The sequence below is a fragment of the Nuphar pumila genome, chromosome 9 (assembly GCF_984573655.1).
Source record: "Nuphar pumila chromosome 9, dmNupPumi1.hap1.1, whole genome shotgun sequence".
Lineage (NCBI taxonomy): Eukaryota > Viridiplantae > Streptophyta > Magnoliopsida > Nymphaeales > Nymphaeaceae > Nuphar > Nuphar pumila.
In genome coordinates, this window is record NC_143257.1 from 121129700 (window position 1) to 121150553 (window position 20854).

Genomic DNA, 20854 nt, shown 5'->3' on the forward strand with positions numbered 1-20854 from the left:
ACCAAGCCAGTGCCTAAAACATTTGTATATGAGCTAGGTGCTAAAACATAATAAAGTTGAAATATCATTTCTTTGGCCCACTCACTCAGCTACATTTTCATGTACTTGTGCTTTATGTGTATGTGATATTGCCATATTGGTGAACGACATACTTAGCCATGTTTGATGCCTATTGGAATATGATTACTAGAAACAGCATGAGAGAATTAGTGATTATTGTCACTATTTTTGCAACGTCATTCAATTTGATAACAGTATCATCATCCTCATGATATATTCTTTTTTCTTTATTTGTTTTAGGCTCTTCTGTTATGAAACTTGCAAGGAGCTGCTCAGTAACAAGTGGCATTTTGAGTTGCACCAATGTGTGTATGCTAAGTGTGGACAATGATCTGTCCCTAGTAGGAGGCCTAGTTACAGGTCAAGTTATTCTTTTCAATAAGCAAATCAAGCTTGAGAGATATTTAAACTTTATTTAATAAGCAAGCTTGTGCTCCATCTTGGGTCTGAACTTGTTGTGTGGCTCATTAAGAAAATAGAACTAGCTCCAGTGTAGTATTTTAACAGGAAAACGATGTTGGTATGGTAGATAAGATTTTTCCTTCTACATAGGAAGTCATGTTTTCAAATCCTAACTTGAAAAAACAATAAAAAAATGAACTAGCATATTTATTGTTTCAGTGTAGCATTTTATCAAGAAAATGATGCTGTAGTGGATCATCTTTGTCCCTTCTACATAGGGGGGTCATGTTTTTTAATACTAACTTGAATAAAAGTACAATATTTCTTTACTTGGCTGACTTGGGCCTATCCAAATTCAGATTGGTATTTATCTCGCACTTGACCAAACTGTGCTCATGAGTGGTACCAATCTTATGACCTGCGCTTGGACAACATAATTGCTCATGCTCAGATGTCAGCTTGGCTTGTATAGTACCCTAATCCATACTATACATGATATTAGGGAAAACAAGGACAGGTAAGATATTTGTGATAAATTATGCCTGTATTGATGAGAAGCGCAAAACTGCATATATATATCTGGTGACATGCAAGGAATGAGAGGAAAATACTTGATCTATGAAGGCATTTGAAATCTAGTTGGTCTCCTTGTGAAGGTTTTCTATACATGCTATGGATCCCGGCTTATTATCTATTGGAGTCTAAATGAGTTATTTCTCCCACACTTCCATCTAGCACCACATAATTTTCCACTTGAATTATATAAGTTATAAAGAAATAGGAATCTGCTAATTCTAAACCAACAATAGGAAATCTTATCTGCTTGAATCTCTCTTTCACTAGGAAGGTTTATAAAAAACAAACCAACCATGGACCTGGAGTTCATAATGACCTCCCAATCTATCAAGTCAAGATTAGCTTCTTTGTTTGATGGAAATATTTTCCTAGATGAGAGTTACATATTATGCTTATACCTAGAATAATTTCAGAAGGTAGCTAAGCTATTCATATTTTAGATCACTAGTTGTTTAGAAATGATATCCTTCAGTTCCTTCTTGTTTAGATGTGGAAAAAAAATCCCAAAAGAATCAGCCATCATGATCAAATACAATGAGCCTAAACTCTAAAGAGCTTCAGTTCCATGCTTTTGATCTTTAAAGAAAATGTTCCAAGCATGTTTTCCAAAAGGTAAAAAGATGTTTTTCCCAGGGTTACCGGAAGCGCCTAGCTAAAAGGGGAAGCGCGCTTCCCCGAAGCGCGGAACGTCGCGCTTCCGAAGCGTGGGGGGAAGCGTCCCCCTTTTTTGGGAAGCGCGTTTCCCTTTAATGGGGGACGCGTTTCCCTTTAATGGGGGACACACTTCCCTTTAATGGGAAGCGCGCTTCCCATCACGCTTCCCCCACGCTTCCCCCTCGCTTCCCCTGTTTTTTTTAAATTTTTTGTATTTTTTATTTTTTATTTTTATTTTTTTCGCTTCCCCCTCGCTTCCGAGACGCTTCCTAGGTCGCTTCCGAGACGCTTCCTAGGTCGCTTCCGAGACACTTCCCAAATCGCTCCTAAGTGGTCCCACGCTTCCCCGCTTCCTAAAATTTTGAAAGTGCCTCGCTTCCCGCTCCCGCTTCCCGTATCGCTTCCCGCTCCCGCTTCCTCAACTGGCAACCATGGTTTTTCCTTTTCTTTGATTTTGGGTGGTTTGTGTAATGAGACTTGGAAAAGAAGTGCACATACACAAATCCACTATGAGGAAATGCGCGTAAGCCACTAATGGCTAGAACAAGAAATCGAGAGCACACACAAGCCACTAATGGTCTTAACACTCAATATAAAAAATATATTTTTTATTTAACACAATAACACACAAGAGAGACATACATTTACACGGGAGAGACTGCATTTAACTAAGGGCTAGACCAACTAGCCGTTAGGCTAGTTGGGCTAGTCCCAACAGCTAGAAATGGGACTAAAAAACAGAGAAAAAAAAATAAAAAAAACAAGAACAAAAAAAGAAAAATACAAAAATGCCCCTAGAGGGCATGACCTATTACAAAATAATAATGACACACACACACACACACACACACACACACACACACACACACATATATATATATATATATATGTATTTTAACAGCTCTCAAACTGATGGTGAGATAACAAAAAGTTTGGCAAGGAGGAACAAAAAATGAGGCATCGACAAAGCCCTTGTGAAGAAGTCCGCAATTTGATATTCAGATGTGACATAAAGAAGTCCAATAGTGCCCCGGAGAAACTCCTTCTGAACATAGTGACAATCCATCTCTATGTGCTTTGTTCGCTTATGGAAGGTGTGATTGCTAGTAATATAGATGACACTCTTGTTGTAATACATTTTTGATGGAGTAGAGATGATGATACCCATGTCATTCAATAGACTTCTAAGCCAAACAATCTTGCTTGCATTAATTGTCATTGCCTGATACTCGACTTCAGTGAGGGATAGTGACACCTTCTGTTGCTTCTTACACCTCCAAGATATAAGTGAATCGTCAAGAAACACACAATAACCCATAGTGGTAATACAATTAGGGTTGCCTCTCTAATCTAAATTAGTATAAGCAATCAAATCAAAAGACAAAGAAGAGGATAAGAAAAACCCTTATAATTTTTATAAGAGCTGTCATGTAGACTGAAGTAGGCGCATGTTGAAATTGGCTTGCGTTTTAAACTACATGTGCTATATCGGATCGACTGATAGATAAATATATGAGACCCAATTAGTTGATGGTAGGGAGTGAGATCCTCTAATGCATTGTCATCATTGACTCTCATTTTCATGTTGAGTACCTTAGGAGTATCCACTACCTTTTCATTCGTTAGACCTGACCTAACAATTATGTCAGATACCAGTTTCATTTGAGAAAATGCATATCCTCTTGAGGAGTATGGAACCTCAATACCTAAAAAATACCTTAAAAAACCAAGGTCAACCATATCAAAATTTATTTTAAGAACACTTTTAACCTCATCAATACCTTTTATATCACTACCAGTGATAATCATATCATCATCATATAATAATAAAACAATTATACATGTTCTTGCATTGCTAATAAAAAGAGCAATGCCAGTATAACATCAAACAAATCCATTACCAATAATAACTTTATTAAAACGATCATATCCTGCTTAAGACTATAAAGAACTTTATTAAGAGCCTCACCCTTTTCAATATCAAACCTGAGTGGAGGGACCATGTACACTTCTTCATTAAGTTCCCCATTAAGAAATGCATTTTTTACGTCTAATTGGTAAATTGACAATTTTTTAATCAAGGTTATTGTTATAAGAATCCTAACACTTGTCATTCTAGCTACAAGTGCAAAGGTTTTTTCATAACCAATCCCATATTTTTTAGCATATCCCTTCGCCATTGTCCTAGCTTTATACTTTTTTAAGGTTTCATCACTCTTGGTTTTAATTTTGAATACCCATCTACATTGGTTTTCTTTTCTAAGGGAAGGTTCACAATCTCCCAAGTTTTGGATCTATGGATGACATCTAACTCAACCTTTATAGCTTCTACCCAATGAGAATAATTCTTGGCTTCTTTGTATGTAGATGGTTCAGAAAAACATGAATGACTAGTAAGCAAGCTTTATATCTAAGGAAAAAGACTTATAGGACATGAATCTACTAGGGGTCTTAGATATATGACCTGATCTTCTAAAGTTTGTTACATCTATGCATTGATTTTGCATAAATTTATCAAGTGCACATGGATGTTCCTCATTATTATGCCTGGAATAGACCTTAAGGTCTCGAATATCATTGGTCTTATTAATATTGTCTTCGTTACAAACAATGTTTGGAGAGTCAATAGACTCAATACCAACATTTTGATTATAATCATCATCACCGTTACTCAGTTCAATAGTGATGTAATCATTATCAACATCATTCTCAAGAACTTCATCAATGTTAGATGATTCATTCATTTCCTTAGGCAATAAATCAAACAAGAAAGAGTAGTTATTATCTTTCTTAGTTATATCTTTCTCAAAACCATTCTCATTTTCAAGAAAAGTTACATTTGTCAAAATATAAAGTTTTCATTTTTTAAGTCATAACACCTATAACCTTTTTTATTTTCTCCATAACCAAGAAAGACACATTCAATGGCTTTAAGAGATAATTTATCATTTCTTTTACAAAGCACACAACACTTACACCCAAAGACTCTTAATCTTTTAAAATTTGGTTCGATACTAAAAAGTTATCTAAAGGAGAGACGTTTTTCAAAGCGGATGATGATATTCTATTTATTAAATAGACCGCGTTGAGAGCGGCTTCGGCCCAAAAAAATTAGAATATTTTTGAAATAAGTAATGTTCTAGTAGTCTCTATGATGTATTTATGTTTCCTCTTAGCAAGGCCATTTTGTTGTGGGGTTCTTGGGCAAGATATTTGATGAAAAATTTCATTTTCTTTTAAATAACACTTGAACTCATTCAATAAAAACTTACCTCCCGAATCCGAATGAAAGCTATGTTTGTTAGTTTGAAATTGATTTTTAATTAAATTGTGAAATTTCCTAAAACAAGAGAATGTTTCGGGTTTTTTGCCTAAGGAAATAAACCCAAGTATACCTAGTATAATCATCAATAAATATAACATAATAGGAGAATCTTCCTTTAAACATGATCTGAGTGGGTCCCCATACATCCGAGTACACCAATTCAAAAGGTCTCTTAGTTTCATAAGATCTAGAATAAAAATGAAGAGTTTTCATTTTTCCACTAACGCAATCTTTGCATTACAAGTTCTTTCTCATTACAAAATTTTTCCAAAAAAGGTAAGAAAGTTTAGATACACTTGGATGATCTAGCCTTCTATGACAAGTTTCTATATCATTTTCTTCAACATAATTATAAAAAGAGTTTCTTGTAATATACAAACAATTTATGTAGTATAAATTTTCTTTTCTATGGCCTTTCCTAATCAGCTTCCTTGATTGACAATCCTGCATGAAGCAACCCTTAGATTAGAAGGAGATTTCATACCTATGATCAAAAATTTGATAAAGAGATAGTAAGTTCAAATTTAATTTAGGAATAACTAATTTTTAGAACAAAGAATCTTTTTGAATCATTTTTCAAATCTCCAATGCTTGTGATTTATAAAGAAATGCTATCAGCGGTAGAAACACTAGAAAACTCTTTATTGGTGTGACAATTGGATAGTAGAGAACCATTTGGTGTCATGAGAAAAGAAGCCCCCGAATCAAAGGTGAGATACCTAGAGGAGAAGAGGATGATACTGCGGCACCCGAGGTGGAAGTAGAAGTCTTCAAGTATTGTTGTAGAGTCGCTGTCAATTGAGTAATTGAAAGGTCTTTAAGCTCTCCACCTTTGTTGACATGGTTGTTTATTTTTTGGGAGCATCCAATGAAGTCCACCTTCTTTAACTTGAGGCAAGCCAGCTTTATGTGACCCGACTCATTGTAAAAGTGACATGATTTTTCTATGTTCTTCATTATTTTATTTTCCAAAATGTGGAGGTCTATATGCCTTAGTACTGGCACCGGGTTTCGAGGCAGCAAGAATTGTAACAACCTTAAAAAAATTTGTTTGGATCGGGTCAGATCCAGATTTGGACTCGACCCAGATCCAAAGGGGGGACAAGCAGTCGGGCACCCCGACCGCCTCTCCCGTGCCTTCTAAGGTCACGAGGCAAGGGGGAGGGAGGTTCTCGAACCCCCCCCTTTCTTCTACGCTCTCCTGACTCTCTCTCTCTCCCTCACTGTTTCTCGTCTCTCTCACTAAGCTCTCTCTCTCTCTCGCTCGTCTGCTGCCGCCACCGGCGACCACCCTTCTCCGGCGAGCCAGCTCGGAGCCCTCCCCCGCCATCGCTGTCGCTGCGGCCGACGCCGACGCCGGTGACCCCTGGTACGTTGCCTCCTACTTTTCTCCCCCTTTTTCTTTTCTTCTTCCTTTCGTCGACTGACAGGGGCAAAAGCCCCTGCCGATTGGTCTGTTATGACAGAGGAGGGGCTCGCCCCCTCCTCTCTATTCCCTCTGTCACGGCAGGGGAAGGGCCGAGCCCCTCCTCCCTACCTCCTGTTACGACAGAAGAGGGGCTCGCCCCCCTCCTCTCTGTTCCCTCTGTCACGGCAGGGGAGGGGCCGAGCCCTCCTCCCTGCCTCCTGTTACGGCAGAGGAGGGGCTCGCTCCCCCTCCTCTTTGTTCCCTCTGTTCGGCAGGGGAGGGGCACGACCCCTTCCTGCTTTTGTTACGTCAGGGGAGGGGTCGAGCCCCTCCTCCTTGCTCCCTGCGTCTCATTACGGCAGGGGAGGGTCGAGCCCTCCCTGCTGCCTCTTTTGGTCAGGGGAGAGGTTGAGCCCCTCCCTACACCATCGTCTTCTTCTTCTCTCCTCCTTTTCAGTCGGCAGGCTGGCAGGGGCGACGCCTCCTGTCGCCTGTGTCCGACTTGTTGGCAGTTGGTGATGCCCCCTGCCGCCTGTTGTTGATCGACTGGCAGGGTTTTCCAGCCCCTGCCTCTCACTCTCTCTCTGTTACCTTTGGCCGGTAGGGGCTGTGGCCCCTACCTAATGTCTTTTGACAGGATGACATGGGCATCGACCATGTCGCCTGAAACTTTTGGATCGGCAGGGGCTAAAGCCCCTGCCTGTCGTTTCTGGTAGGTCGACAGGGGTTGGAGCCCTGCCTGTCCTTTGTTGACAGGGGCGACGCCCCCTGTCGTCTGTATCTGTTCTTCGGCAATAAGGGTCATTGGACCCTGCCTCGCATTTCTTCAAGGTTGGCGGGGACCGTTGCCCCCTGCACCTTGTTTGTTTTCCGGTAGGGGGTTTCGCCCCTCTGCCTTGATCTTGCTGCCTCTGTTGCTCTTCTGTATTCTGCAGGGAGTTGAGCTCCCTGCCTACCCTCGTATCGGGGTCTGGTACTGTTGCAGGTCTTACCGGACCCACTTCTCATTTGTATTTTGGCATGCTAATCTTTTTAGCATCACAGGTTGAACGGTGGATCCTGCTCGCTCTTCATGGCTTGAGCTCGTGCTTACCTACGCAGCTGGCATACGAGGACCGTCACCCCTCAAGGTAGAGAAAGATTGCACGGAAGATTTGGATAATTGAATTAAGTTCAATTAACTAAAAAGGGACCATTAAATAAATAAATATATATATATATATATATAGAAATATATATTTATACGAGTACGCATTTAACTCAAGGACGCGGTTTCGCGATCCTTGTTCTTTACTTTGTCGTCGCGCATCGCACAAAGGTTTTGCGTTGCACTCCTGCTTACAGTCTTTACTTGCCGTTGCACATCGCGCAAAGGTTTTGCGTTGCACTCCTGCTTACGGCCCTTTACTTTGTCGTCGCGCTTTGCGCCAGGCTCTTGCTTTTGCATGTGTTGTTACTGCCTTGCTATTGCATATGACGCTCAGGTTCTCGCTCATTGCATACGCGTTTGAGGCATCCTCGTGGAGGATGCAAGAGACATCTATCACTCCCTCTTGAGACAAGAGTTCAGTCGGGAGCTGGCGATACACCTTCGTCTAAGAAGAGGGATACCTCGCAAGGATCCTGGCTATTCGTGTGCGCAGTCCTGCAGAGTCGACTTGAGATTTTAGGGAGCTGCGCAAAAGCATCAAAGACTGCTCCAAATCGAAGCATTTAGAAGGATGTGACTGGCTGGTTCTGCTTGCCTTTTTGGCATATCTCAGGTGATCCCGAATTGGGGGTTCGAGCGAACTTCTTAGCGGGTGTTCTGTTGAGAAACCTGTATCCCGTCTATCGAGGCCGGTATCGGGTCATGCGAGACATGTAGATACCCCGATAGCGGATGAGATTTGAGATAATCACATGCATAATGTTGGCACAAGGTACTGCTGTTTCAAAAGATAAATATTTATCTTTGTGAAACACTTCTGTTGAGGCTTCTATTGAGGAGCTATACCCCCTTCATCCTAGAGTACTTGTAGTCGTGCACGACACGTCTAGTACTGCGATGATCGAATGAGACAGTCGTGCGACCTCGAACAGTGCTAAATGCACAATACTGTAATCACATAAATGACCTCACATTCGCCTTCACAGGCAAGATGCTCGAGTGGTTTAAAGACCACAACATAGGATGAGTCGTTAATTAAGCAACTCCTAACGCACCCATTCGCTTCTGGTTGTTCTGTTAAGGGAGATGACAGAACGGTACAAAACTCCAATGGACAGGTTGTTAACAACCACCCCACGGGCAATGATCCGGCCTCCTTAGTCATTGGAGTTAAGGGGAAATGGGCTACACAAGTTAGCTCAACACTTATGCAGAAGTTGGATGCATCTGTGGCACTGCCTCCTTTGGAGAATCCTCTCTCGGCTAAAGTCGACCCTTTAGGAGCAGACTCAACTAGCTATTCGGGTTATTGAAAATACATAGAATAACATACGCCCGAACTAGTCTTAGTTGTTTCTACGTTTTGCCTACGCGTACCCGCGGGCCAGTAATATCGAAACACAAAGTTTGTTCACACTGGTCGATCGCTTGCTTGCTCGGTAGTTCAGTATGCTACTCGTTGAGCTGTGCACGCCTGTCAAGGCGTTACTCTAGTTGGTTAAACTGCTTGCGCAGTTCTTTGCGGAGTAATAAGGAGCTTCTCATACTAGTTAAATGCTTATAATAATAGCATTATGCCAATTGCTACATATTAACATGTGACTTGTTTTACCCCTTGGTCGAACTGTTTGGTGCTTATTGTAGCGTAGCACTTGTTGGCTTGCATCTCTTATGATTGATGTGATTGCATACAGCTCGTAATCTACGAACTGGTAGTAACTAGGATTGATGTGGCCGCTTGTCTTATAAGCTGCTTACATATTGTGATATAACTGTTGCCGTATGATTGCTTATGAATGGCTTGTGATGTAATGGTTTATGCCTTACGATTAATTTAATTACTTGCTGATGGACTGAGCCATTTGATGGTAATTGTATGTCTTACGAGCATTGTTATGAGTGCTTGTCTTATTCAGTTGTTTTGTTTGGCTGTCGGATAGAGTTAGTTACTCTTCGCCTATAGAATCAGCTGGATTGCCATATCTGCATGTTTTCGTGTGTTTTGTTTTACTATGTGAAGTGATACGATGTATATTGCTAATATGCATGCTTGTGCCCATATTGTGGCTACTGACCCCGAGGCGGTCAATGGTTCGGAGCAGTCGATTATTGATGCATATATCACTGAGTGGGGTGTCTGTCGAGGACCTAATCTCCAAAGGATTATCTGCGAGGGCGTGTATGATCAAGATCAGGTACCCGGCTAGAGTGGTAGATTCTCTGTGAGGATGTACATTGCTCACGAACGGGTAGCCGCAAAAACGGTGAACTCCTGTGAGGAAGTGTATGGTCCAAGACCAGGTATACCATCTAGGGCGGAATTCCTTGTGAGGTTATACATTTCCCAGACCAGGTGATCCGGCGTTGATCTTGTTGATTGTAATAATGACTATCGACCCTGAGAGCGGTCATTTGTGTTGATGTGTGTATCACAATGATTTTCATTAGATATGACATTTGTTGGGGACCGGTTTCCCAAAGGTTTCGCTGTGGGGGTATGTATGATCAAGATCAGGCGACCCGACTAGAGTGGAAGATTCTCTGTGAGGATGTACACTGTCCACGAACGGGTAGTCACAAAGACGGTGAACTTCTGTGAGGAAGTGTATGGTCCAAGACCAGGTACACCATCTAGGGCGGAATTCCTTGTGAGGTTGTACATTTCCCAGATCGGGTAATCCGGCTAGAGCGGTAAAATCTCTGTGAGGATGTACACTGTCCACGAACGGGTAGCCGCGAAGACGGTGAACTCCTGTGAGGAAGTGTATGGTCCAAGACCGGGTATACCCTCTAGGGCGGTAATTCCTTGTCAGGTCGTATATTTCCCGGACCGAGCGATCCGACGTGGATCTTGTGTTTTTGCTTGCCATAAAAAGTTATGGTGAGCTATGATGCTCTTCTGAGATTGTTTGTGATAGCCAATTATAAATTTATAGCTTCGGCTTTCTGTTTTAGCATGATTACATGCATGACTCAGAAGTGAGGATCAGATCATTAGCGATTTGAGTTAGTGATCATGTTTTGGACCTTCTACGGAAGAGTGGGCTTTTCTAAGAAAGTATGACGCCTTAGTGAGTCATAACCGGTGATTGTTGGCCGCGTAAGGCCTTGAGAGATGGAAATAGTTTAAGGTTGTTCAGGACAAAGCATTTGTTAGAAGTAGTGAGGGCGACAGACGATGTCTTGATACTGATTCAATGCAGAGACCTCATTCTAGGAACGAGAACAAGCTAGGTTCATGGTGGTTCACAGCTTGCGATCAATTGAATCGTATGCTGCGTTTGTCAGTTGCACTGCTTACTTGCTTTGAACTGCTTACTTGCTTGAACTGTTTACTGTTTGCACTACTTACGCGTTTGCACTGCTTATTCGCTTGCACTACTTACCCGTTTGCACTGCTTACCTTATTGTATTGCTTACCTGTTTAACTGCATATTTGCTTTAAACTGCGTAACCTACTGAATTAAATGTACTTAATTCAGTTTTCTGTAGTCTCTCTTGTGCACCTACTAGTTTTTCGCGAAACTAACACATTCTATGGGTACAGGTGATGATTAGGTACACTACGGGCGATGACGCGATTGCAAGATGACTTCAAGACTTCTTCTTCCTGCTCTTAGCTCGCGTCCTGGACATTTTGGGTTTGTAACGGATTTTCCTTGGGATATCCGAATCTTGTGAGTTTTGGTTCTTTTAGCTAATGTGCCCAAAGTTGTCAGTTTGCCTTATGATTTAACAAAAGAATAGCCTTCCGCTGATTTCATAAACAAACTCTAAAGGAAAGAGATTTTTCCTAGTCTCTTGCCTGTTTTCTGAAAGGTTCGCAAGTTTGAAATTTTGGGAGGTTACAAGAATGGTGTAACTCACTTTGTATTTTTTCTCCTCTTTCAATCTCCGTTCTTCCATATTCAACTCGGTAAGAGTCTCATGGAGAGAAAGAACTTTAGATTTATGGAGCAACATCATTCTTACTCCTTTGAATTTTCTCTTTAGACCATTGAAGAACATAAAAAATTGTTCCCTTTTGAGTTCTTATCTAAGATGAAGATCATCAGTGTTTTTTCATTTGAGCTCTAAGACAGCAAGTTCCTTCTATAGAACAGTCATTTCGTGGTAGTAGTCTTCGATAGAATTATCTCCTTGCTTTAAGGACATTATCCTCTTGTGAAGGTTCCACCAATGAGCCGTCCTTCATAGTTGATACTGTACATGTCTCTTTCAAGGATTCACATACTTTCTTGGTCACTTTGAATTGGGTCACACTATCAAGAATGGAAGCATCTACACTACTCACAATCCATGCCAATATTTTAGCATTGTCCATCCGCCACTCCATGTGTTTCCTTTCAAATTCAAAAGTGGCGATGACTTTCTCTTCTTCTAGGAACCTCAAGTTCCCATCCACAAATTTTGTGAATGAAAGTCGAGGCTCCGAACAATCTCTCTCAATATATTTGATGAGGCTCTTGGATAATATGTGATTCTTCATAGTAGAGGCTCAAGTGTGATTGTTGGAGCCATTCAACTTGATAGGCATGACGAACACAAACTCTTTCTCCATGATGAGCAGGAGAGACATTTGATGAAGACTTGAAGATTTGGCACACACTCCAAGAATGAGCTTGATTACCACAAAGGTCCACCAATTAAATCAAGAGCCTATCGGCTCTGATGCCATGTAATGAGACTTGGAAAAGAAGTGCACATACACAAATCCACTATAGAAAAATACACAAGCCACTAAGGGCTAGAACAAACACTCAAAAGCACACACAAGCCGCTAATGGGCTTAACACTCAATATAAAAAATATTATTTTATTAAACACAATAATGCACAAGAGAGGCATACATGGGAGAAATCCTATTTAAATAAGGGCTAGACCAACTAGCCGTTTGACTAGCCCAACGGCTAGTTGGGCTAGTGCCAACAACTAGAATGGGACTAAAAAATAGACAAAAAAATACAAAAATTCCCCTAGAGGGCATGACCTATTATAAAATAATAGAAACATATATATATATATACAGGGAAATAAATTTTTTTATAGGCAAGCTGAAGTTAGGCAGACCCCCACCAATTGTACATCGTACCGTTGGGTTTTGAACTTGCAACGTCCCCAACACAAGATGGCGTGCACAAACTGCTCCTACCACACAAGTGGAGCCTCCGTTGATTATAGGAAAAATATTTGGTACTAATGAAGGTAAGGAACTAATGAGCTAGAAATCATATGAGCAAGTAATTCAACTCAATCTAACCACATAGATGTGTTTATCATGGATTGTTTGCTAAGGATCAAGCCTTGGATCTTACATTTCTGATATAAAAAAATGATCTTTTGAGTTATGAGATTTTGGCACATTTTAGCTGTTGATTTTTGAACCCCTTTAAAAACCTAATTATGTGTCATAATCACATGATTCAAAACAAGTTTCCTACTAAACAAACCATGTAGATCACGTCTCTAACATTTGATCTTGAAAAAAATGATTTTTTTGAAGAAAATGGTAATTTCTACTCATTAGTTCCTTACCTTCGTTAGTAGCCAATATTTCCCCATATATATATATAAGTGAGTAGGTGCTTGAACACCTACTTGAACATGCTGGCAGTCCATTGCGCGCATGATGGACGGCTATCGCAAAAAATAAAAGTGAAAACTCGTCAAAGTGATGAGTTTTTCCGCTGCTAAAGGTCTGGGTGGAAAAATGACCTTTAGCGGTGCTCAAAAAGCACCACTAAAGGTATAAGGGAATGTGGGGCATCACAACTTTGTAATACCGGGCGTGTCCCTTATACCTTTAGCGGCGCTCACAAAGCACCGCTAAAGCCATTTGGGCGAAAAAACTCATCATTTTAATGTTTTTTTTTTGCGCTGGCTCCATCAAGCGCACGATGGACAGCCATCATATTCAAGCACCTACTCACTACTCTCTCTCTCTCTATATATATATATATATATGTATTTTAACAGTTTGAAGGATGACCACCATTATGTTTTCTTTAATCTTTGATATGTAAGCTGGGCTTGAAATGACACTAGAAACTTTAAAAAAAATGTCATTGTTCCCTATACTAGATAAATGCATTAATTTTGTAATAGACTGTTGTCCGAGGGGTTTTGTAAACACAACCTTGTGTTGGTGGTTTGGCCAAACAATGATCATTGATGTGTTTGAACTGCAAAGCATCCACTAACAATCTTGGCATTCTCATCACAAGAAATTTGCTTGAACTTGTAGTTGCACGGACACTTTTGAGTGGTAGGAGCTACCATGAGTCTGATAAGGATGTTTCCTGTTCAGATCAGCTTTCCTACTGTAGGAGATAAGAGAGGGTGAAAGTGGACATTGGGTAGAGTAGACTAAATTTCTGTATCTGTCATCGGGTGAGCTTGAAAGAATCACCATTGACTTTTGTCTTGCAGAGCTTAAGAGGCAACTGTTATTGGTTTCCCTACAGACAAGCATACAAAGGCATTAATGCAGCCTTAACACAGAATGTTGTTATCAAGATATAGGGGCAGCATTTTCTGGCCACCTTTTGTCTGAAAAACATCAAAATATGGATAAGAAGCTAGGTTTCAGCCCTATATCTTCTATAATTTTCTGAAGGTGACTGAAAAATTGCTGGTGTTGCCTCACAATCTAAGAGATTTTGGCCACTTGCATTGTTGGGATTTTGCCAAGAAAAACAAGCTTTGGAAAAAATAGGTTATCATTTTTTGTATAATATTTTGGGTAGCTTTCAAGTATTTTTCTTTTTTCCAGCTGTTATCTTATTTCTAGTATGATCCTGGCCATTTGGCTGGCTAGAAACCTATTGCTTAAATATCTCTTATTTTTTCATTTTCCTGGCAAAGTTTCTGGCCTTCTCAAGGAATAAGGTTTTACATATAAGCAGCAGTTAATTGTTCTTCCTGGTTCCTTCTGACCACTTGATCTTTCTAAGACCATTTTTTGTGGATTGGTCCTTGATGATACCATTGACTTTTAAAACTCTGCGACACATGCATAGACAAGATGTAGTTTCCGTGCTTCCAACATATGATAGATGCACTGGTCCTTAGCTTTTAGTTGACTAATTGTAATTGTTGGTAAGGAAAGTTATTGTTTTTACAGCTTTCGTTTATGTGGTAAGGATTGAAGCAGCCCATTTATGTTCATCCAATTAAACCCAATTATAAACTGAACTGGTATATGCACATATTCTCCTCACATGATCGTATATATATTATTTTACAGGATGGTTGGAAGCCAATACAAACTGCTGCAGCGAGAGGTTGCTGTGATGCAGTTGAGATTCTTTTTCCTTTGACTTCTCCTGTTACTGGTGTATCAGATTGGAGCGTTGATGGAATAATTGAGCATGTGCAGCAAGAACCTCAAAGAGAAGTGGTATGGTGCAATATTGTCTGTCACTAGGCATTCGGCTTTCTGACCATCAAAATATCATGTTGCGTGCTGTTTCTAGTTTAAGCAGCTGCATTCTAGTATGTAATTCTTTTCTGACCTACAAGGAAACAGGAGTTTGTCATGATGATGAGAAGCCTGACTGTAGCAACTTCCAAAATCCAAAGAATGTTGAGGTGCTTCTCTTTTCTGCATTTTGCTCTTCTTTGTTGGATTCTTGTTGGCCAACTTTTTCTTGATAATTCAAGGGATTGATTGTTTAGTGGGGCAAGTAATTTTATTACTATCTATATATTCTGATTTTGTAGCCATAGTTTCACATTTGGATATTTTGGTGATGGTTTTCAGCATTTCATTCCATTTGACATGTGATGATAATTTATACTTGAAACACATATTTCTTTAATTTTTTTCTTCAAATACACCTGTTACTTTCACTCTCTTTGGCCCATTTGGGTCCCTTTATAAATTGCTCCATGTCATTTATGCTTATTTTAAATAGCAAGTTTTTATGTTTAGATCTTCTACTTTTATTTTTTTTAATGAGCTTTTATAAATTTGGTGAGAAATCATGTGATGTTTTAAAAAATGAGGGACCTACTTTTTTTTTACTAGGTTTTTTACTTCCCACCACCATCATCAACACCACCACCATCATCATCACCACCACTATCACCTCCATCACCACAATCACCACCACCACCACCATTACAACCTCTATCACTACCATTAGCACTATCACCACCAGCATCATCACTACCGTTAGTACCGTCACCACCACACACCACCACACACACACACACACACACACACACCACCACACACACACACACCATTACCACCACCACCATCATCTCCATCACTACCACCGCCGCCGCCTCCATCATCACTACTCATACTTACCTCTTTTTCTTTTCATTTTAATTTAAATAATTGGCATTCCAAATATTCACCTTATTAAAAATAAAGCAACATTCTTCTCTATAAATGTGATTTAATTTATGCATGTAAAAAGTACATAAAAACAGATCCAAACAGGGCCTTTGTTTTATAATCTATCTGAAAGTGGAATATTTTATTGATACCTTATAGAACGTGTCAGATTTTGCAGGGTTTGATTTTTTCATTCCAGGCTTCAATCTGCCTTTAATTGCCTTCCATGTCTATCTAATTACTTAACATTATTTTTTTAAGTTCCTGTCAGAAATTTTTTTATGTCCACTGACTGTTTCCTAGTTCATCATTCTCTCAAGTGCAGGTCTGACATGAATTGTTCACTTCTTTTTCTTCATTTGGGTTCTAAGACTGGGGGTCAACCTCTTGCAGTATCTCTGTTCCTGTCTTGTGGTTCAGTTTGAATGTTTAGCAAATGCTTGTTTCTTCTGCTATACACAACGATTGCCTTCTCCTTGTGGTATCTTGATTGTTTCATGCATCTATTTATTTCCACTGTCTTCATCTTCTTTCTCATCCACATCACTTCTGTATTTTTGCAACACCTGAACCAGGTTGAAACCATGAATTTTACCACTTTCGGCGTGTTAATATTATGGGAAGGCTCCTCAATTAGCTTCAAAGCTATTCATGGAAGACGGTACTTTAAGAAACATAAAATTTAATGATTTGTGAGATGGAAATGGTGATGACCCTTGCAGTGAAATAAAGACTTTCATTCCTATGACTGAGTCATTTGCCTTGGCCTTTTGTTGGTCTGCATGTAAGGGATGCAGTTGACAGTTTCAAAGTTTTAATATTTTGGATGTTTTCCCTACAACATGAAAATATAGTAGGAACTTTATTTAAAATGTTTATCAACCAGCATCTGGTATATGAAGTACCAATCATGGGAATCATGGTTACTGGCACAGATACATCTTCGAGAGTGTGAGAATTCATTGTACTATATCGATATTTGTGTTTGTGCATGCCATTTTGCTCTATCAGTTCAGGTCAAAGACCATCTCAATAAGTCATTCAAGGAGAATTCATCACCATTATGATGCAGAGCAGGCGGTACCAGTACCATGTGACCCTGGCACCATTTGGAATGGACGATCGAATCCAGCAGCAGGATCCGACCACAGGTGAGTTGACTCGATACAGGAAGATAACGTGCACCTACTCCAGAAAAGGGAAGACCCGGCGCGACACCGATCCAGTCCCGAATTGAAGACTTCTTGGGTCTGGGTCTGGGTCTGGGTCCGGGTTCGGACCCGAGACCCGGATCCAGTGGCCATCTTTAAAACCACTGTTTAGGGTTGCGTGAAGGACAGTTTTTGGAAGAATAACCGCAGTTTACTTTCAGCAGCCTTCCTTTTTGTTTTCCTGTCATTTTTTTTCTCCATTTTCCCTTACTGTTTGTTGTTTACCTTTTCCCTCAATTTTTTTATCCGCAACCTGTTCATTGACATTTGGCATTGATTTTTAAAATTCAAGCATCACCGTCTGGGTGAGCATTATTGTTTTTAGCTTGTTCAGCACACGACTGTATACAGTCGTACCTTCCCAACCTCCATCAAGGCCACGCGAGGGTTGGGGATCGCATCAGGCGGCCGTGTCCTTATTGCCATTAACAAAACCCGTTGAAGGCTGCATCAACTTGGTATCAGAGCCCAGACATCCTCCTTTGGCAGCCGCATGGCTCAAGAGGCGAGGGACGATCCGGCACGCGACAAGGAACAGGAAGAAGTCGGTACCGAAGACCCAATAATGCGCATGATGGAGATGATGACAAAGATGCAAGAGAATATGTTGCGCATGAACAAAGAAATGGCTGAGATCACAAAGAGGATGGATGGGATTGACTGTCGACTCGTCGCCATCGAATCGACTGCAGGATCGAACCCAACGACAGCCCAACCAGTGGGTACCACCGTGGGCGATGGCGCAGTAAGTATCATCACGACTGCAACGATCGACCCAACCCAACTGGGTCCTCAGCCTGCGGTATCTCAGCAAGGTTTTGGGGAAGGTCTGTGCCGGACTATCTATCGAGAGACACTTTAGCAAGGTACGCCCACCCTGAACTCTGGTGCGACTGCGATGCAGCCAACCCCGGGGCCTCTTGGAGATCCTCCCCTCACTGGCATGAACCCGCAGGCCTGGCATCGACCCACGCACCTGGGAATGCAGGCTGGACTCGACCTGCGTGGCCCGAGTGTGACGCCGGATCAGTCCATGGGTGTGCCAGCGTCAGCTGGTGCAGGGATGGGTCTGTCAACCCTCCCAGCGCCCGCGCGCGGGGTTGCGGTCGCAGGCAACTCGAAGACTAAGGGGATCGATCCCCTGTGGTCTGGACCTGACCCCTCAGGGACCGGTCAGGAACTTATTTTAATCGGGTCCGGACCCGATTACCGAGGACCGCCCTTTGGGTTCTCAGGAGCGTGTCTGGGTCTTGCAGCCCCATACCCAGCCTACCCAGTTGGGTTTGGTTCGCAGTTCGCTCCGAATCCGACCCAACCCGTGAATTTTGAACCCCAAATGGATCTCATACCGACCCGAACTTGTATCGGACCCGGATGGAACTCCAACTTGATCTTGAGCCGGGTCAAAACCAGACCCGTATTCATATGGACCGTGGATCGAGTTCAAACCAAACCTTTTATCCCCACAACTCGATCCCCGATCCGACCTATCCAAATCTGGGTCCGACGAGTAGTTTAGGATTAGGCCCGATCCATATCCAGTCGGGCGAACCATCCCAGTCCTACACCAACCCAACCCAATACCCGAACTCTAACCAACCCAATAACCCCTTCCCGATCAAAAACCCAATACCTCGCCCGACCCTACACCATTATCATAACCCAAACTCGTACTACCCCTTTCCTACCCACTTAGAGCCAGAGACCCAACACAATCGTCCACCTTTAGTAGGATCCCCTTACATACCAGTGCAACAGCGACAGCCACAGACGGCCCCCACACGCGGGCAAACCAGGCCGCGACAGTTTCAGCAGGGAGCGGCGCGACTTGAGCGTCGACCACCCCTCGGTGGAGTTCGTCAGCACTAGTATCCAGGCGAGCAGTACCACATAGAGGACAATGAAGCTGTGTGGGACGATGGCGCTTTCTGGAACGAGTATCCTGCAGGAATGGTGGAGGCTCGTCAACAGAGAGCATTTGAGCATCCCTCCACTTATGGGGTGAAGCTGGACCTTTCGGAGTTTGCGGGGCGGTTCGACGCTGAGCAGTTCTTCGACTGGTCTTATGCCGTGCAATTTTTCTTTGACTACCGCACCGTAGCTGAGCACCATCGTGTCTCTCTAGCATCTACTCGGTTGAGAGGATTAGCACAGACATGGTGGGTGGAGTTGCAGCGATCGAGAGAGCGACAGGGACTAGAGCGTGTACAGTCGTGGGAGGAGATGCAGAGATTGATGCAGTCAAAATTCGTGCCTTCAGATCACGCTGAGAGAGCCTACAAGGAGTACCTAACCCTGCGTCAAGACACTCGGACTGTGGCGGAGTACACTGCTGAGTTCCATCGTCTTTCTCTACTAGTGCAAATCGAGGAAACTGCCCGCCAGCAGGTCACGAGGTACATTTCTGGTCTCCGTCCTGTTATTTCTGACGACTTTAGTTGTATCACAGTTTAGACATTAGATCAGACCTGCAGCTACACCATGAACTTCGTGGAAAAGTTGAAACGGAGGCAGGAATATAGGACCTCTCGTAGTGAACAGTTCAGTCGACCCAAGTTGAGTTTCCCAACCAAGGGAGCAAGCTCCCCTAGGAAGGAGGACTTAAAGTCTACCCCTAGAGCAGAACTTAGCAAACCTGATCCATCCGGACCCGCATTCAATACCCGGTCTAAAGTCAAACGTAGTGATTCTACCATCCGTTGTTTTAGGTGTCAGGAGTTAGGGCATGTTGCGTCTAGGTGCCCCACTGTAGGCAAGAACACCCATCTCGTCGAAGGTATTGTGGAGTCAACATCCGAGAGTGAGAGTGAGTCTTTGGTCGAGGATGAGGATGAGAGGGAAGTCGTAGAGTTCGACGGCAACGTCGAAAATTTATTATCCATCCGTCATGTCTTGACCGCACCCCGTGAGTCGACCCTTGCAAAATGGCTACGAAACAACATCTTTAGAACCTGATGCAACTGTGAGGGTCACGCATGTGATGTTATTATCGACACCGGTGCTTGTGAGAACATGGTGTCCGAGAGCGTTGTGTCTAACCTTGAATCTGAGAACAGAGAAACTGTCTCACCCATACAAGATGGCGTGGTTCAAGAAAAGAAACGAGGTTCCCATCACCCAGCGTTGTTTAGTTCGGTTCTCCATGGGGGAGCACTACCACGATGAGGTGTGGTGTGATGTAGCCCCTATGAGTGTGTGTCACATCCTGTTGGGTCGTCCTTGGCAGTTTGATCGCAAGACCATTCATGATGGCTGTCGGAACACGTACTCGTTCATATTTAAAGGTCATAAGATAATCCTTCTCCCCATCAAGGAGACGGGGTTTCCCACAGTAGATAAGCCTGAGCGAGTTCCCCAGCTGGCAGGGCTATCCTACCGGTCTTTCTTAAACCAATGTCAAGAGGATGGTTATTGTTATGCTGTGGTGGCTAAGCCGTCGATGAGTACGTCGTTACCAGTTCCTATGGACATCGGCCCCCTTATTGAGGAGTTTAGCAACATTATGCCAGATGACCTTCCAGATGGTCTTCCTTCCATGCGTGTCGTGCAGCATACTATTGACTTTGTGTCAGGGTCGAGTCTCCCCAATCTCCCCGCGTATCGTATGAACCCCTCCGAGCATGCCGAGTTGTTGAGGCAGGTCCAGGAGTTACTACAAAAGGGCTTTATTCGTGAAAGTGTGAGCCCTTGCACGGTACCCGCCCTCACCCCTAAGAAAGAT

General features: G+C 42.3%; 1 pseudogene across 1 annotated transcript in view; it reads left to right on the forward strand.

Moving 5' to 3' along the window:
• LOC149829134 (uncharacterized) overlaps nucleotides 1-20854 on the forward strand; it is a 43432-nt pseudogene that overhangs the window by 15467 nt on the left and 7111 nt on the right. The window contains exon 8 of the transcript XR_016434169.1: nucleotides 14822-14971. The product of XR_016434169.1 is annotated as an uncharacterized LOC149829134 (transcript). The remainder of the gene's footprint in view (nucleotides 1-14821; nucleotides 14972-20854) is intronic.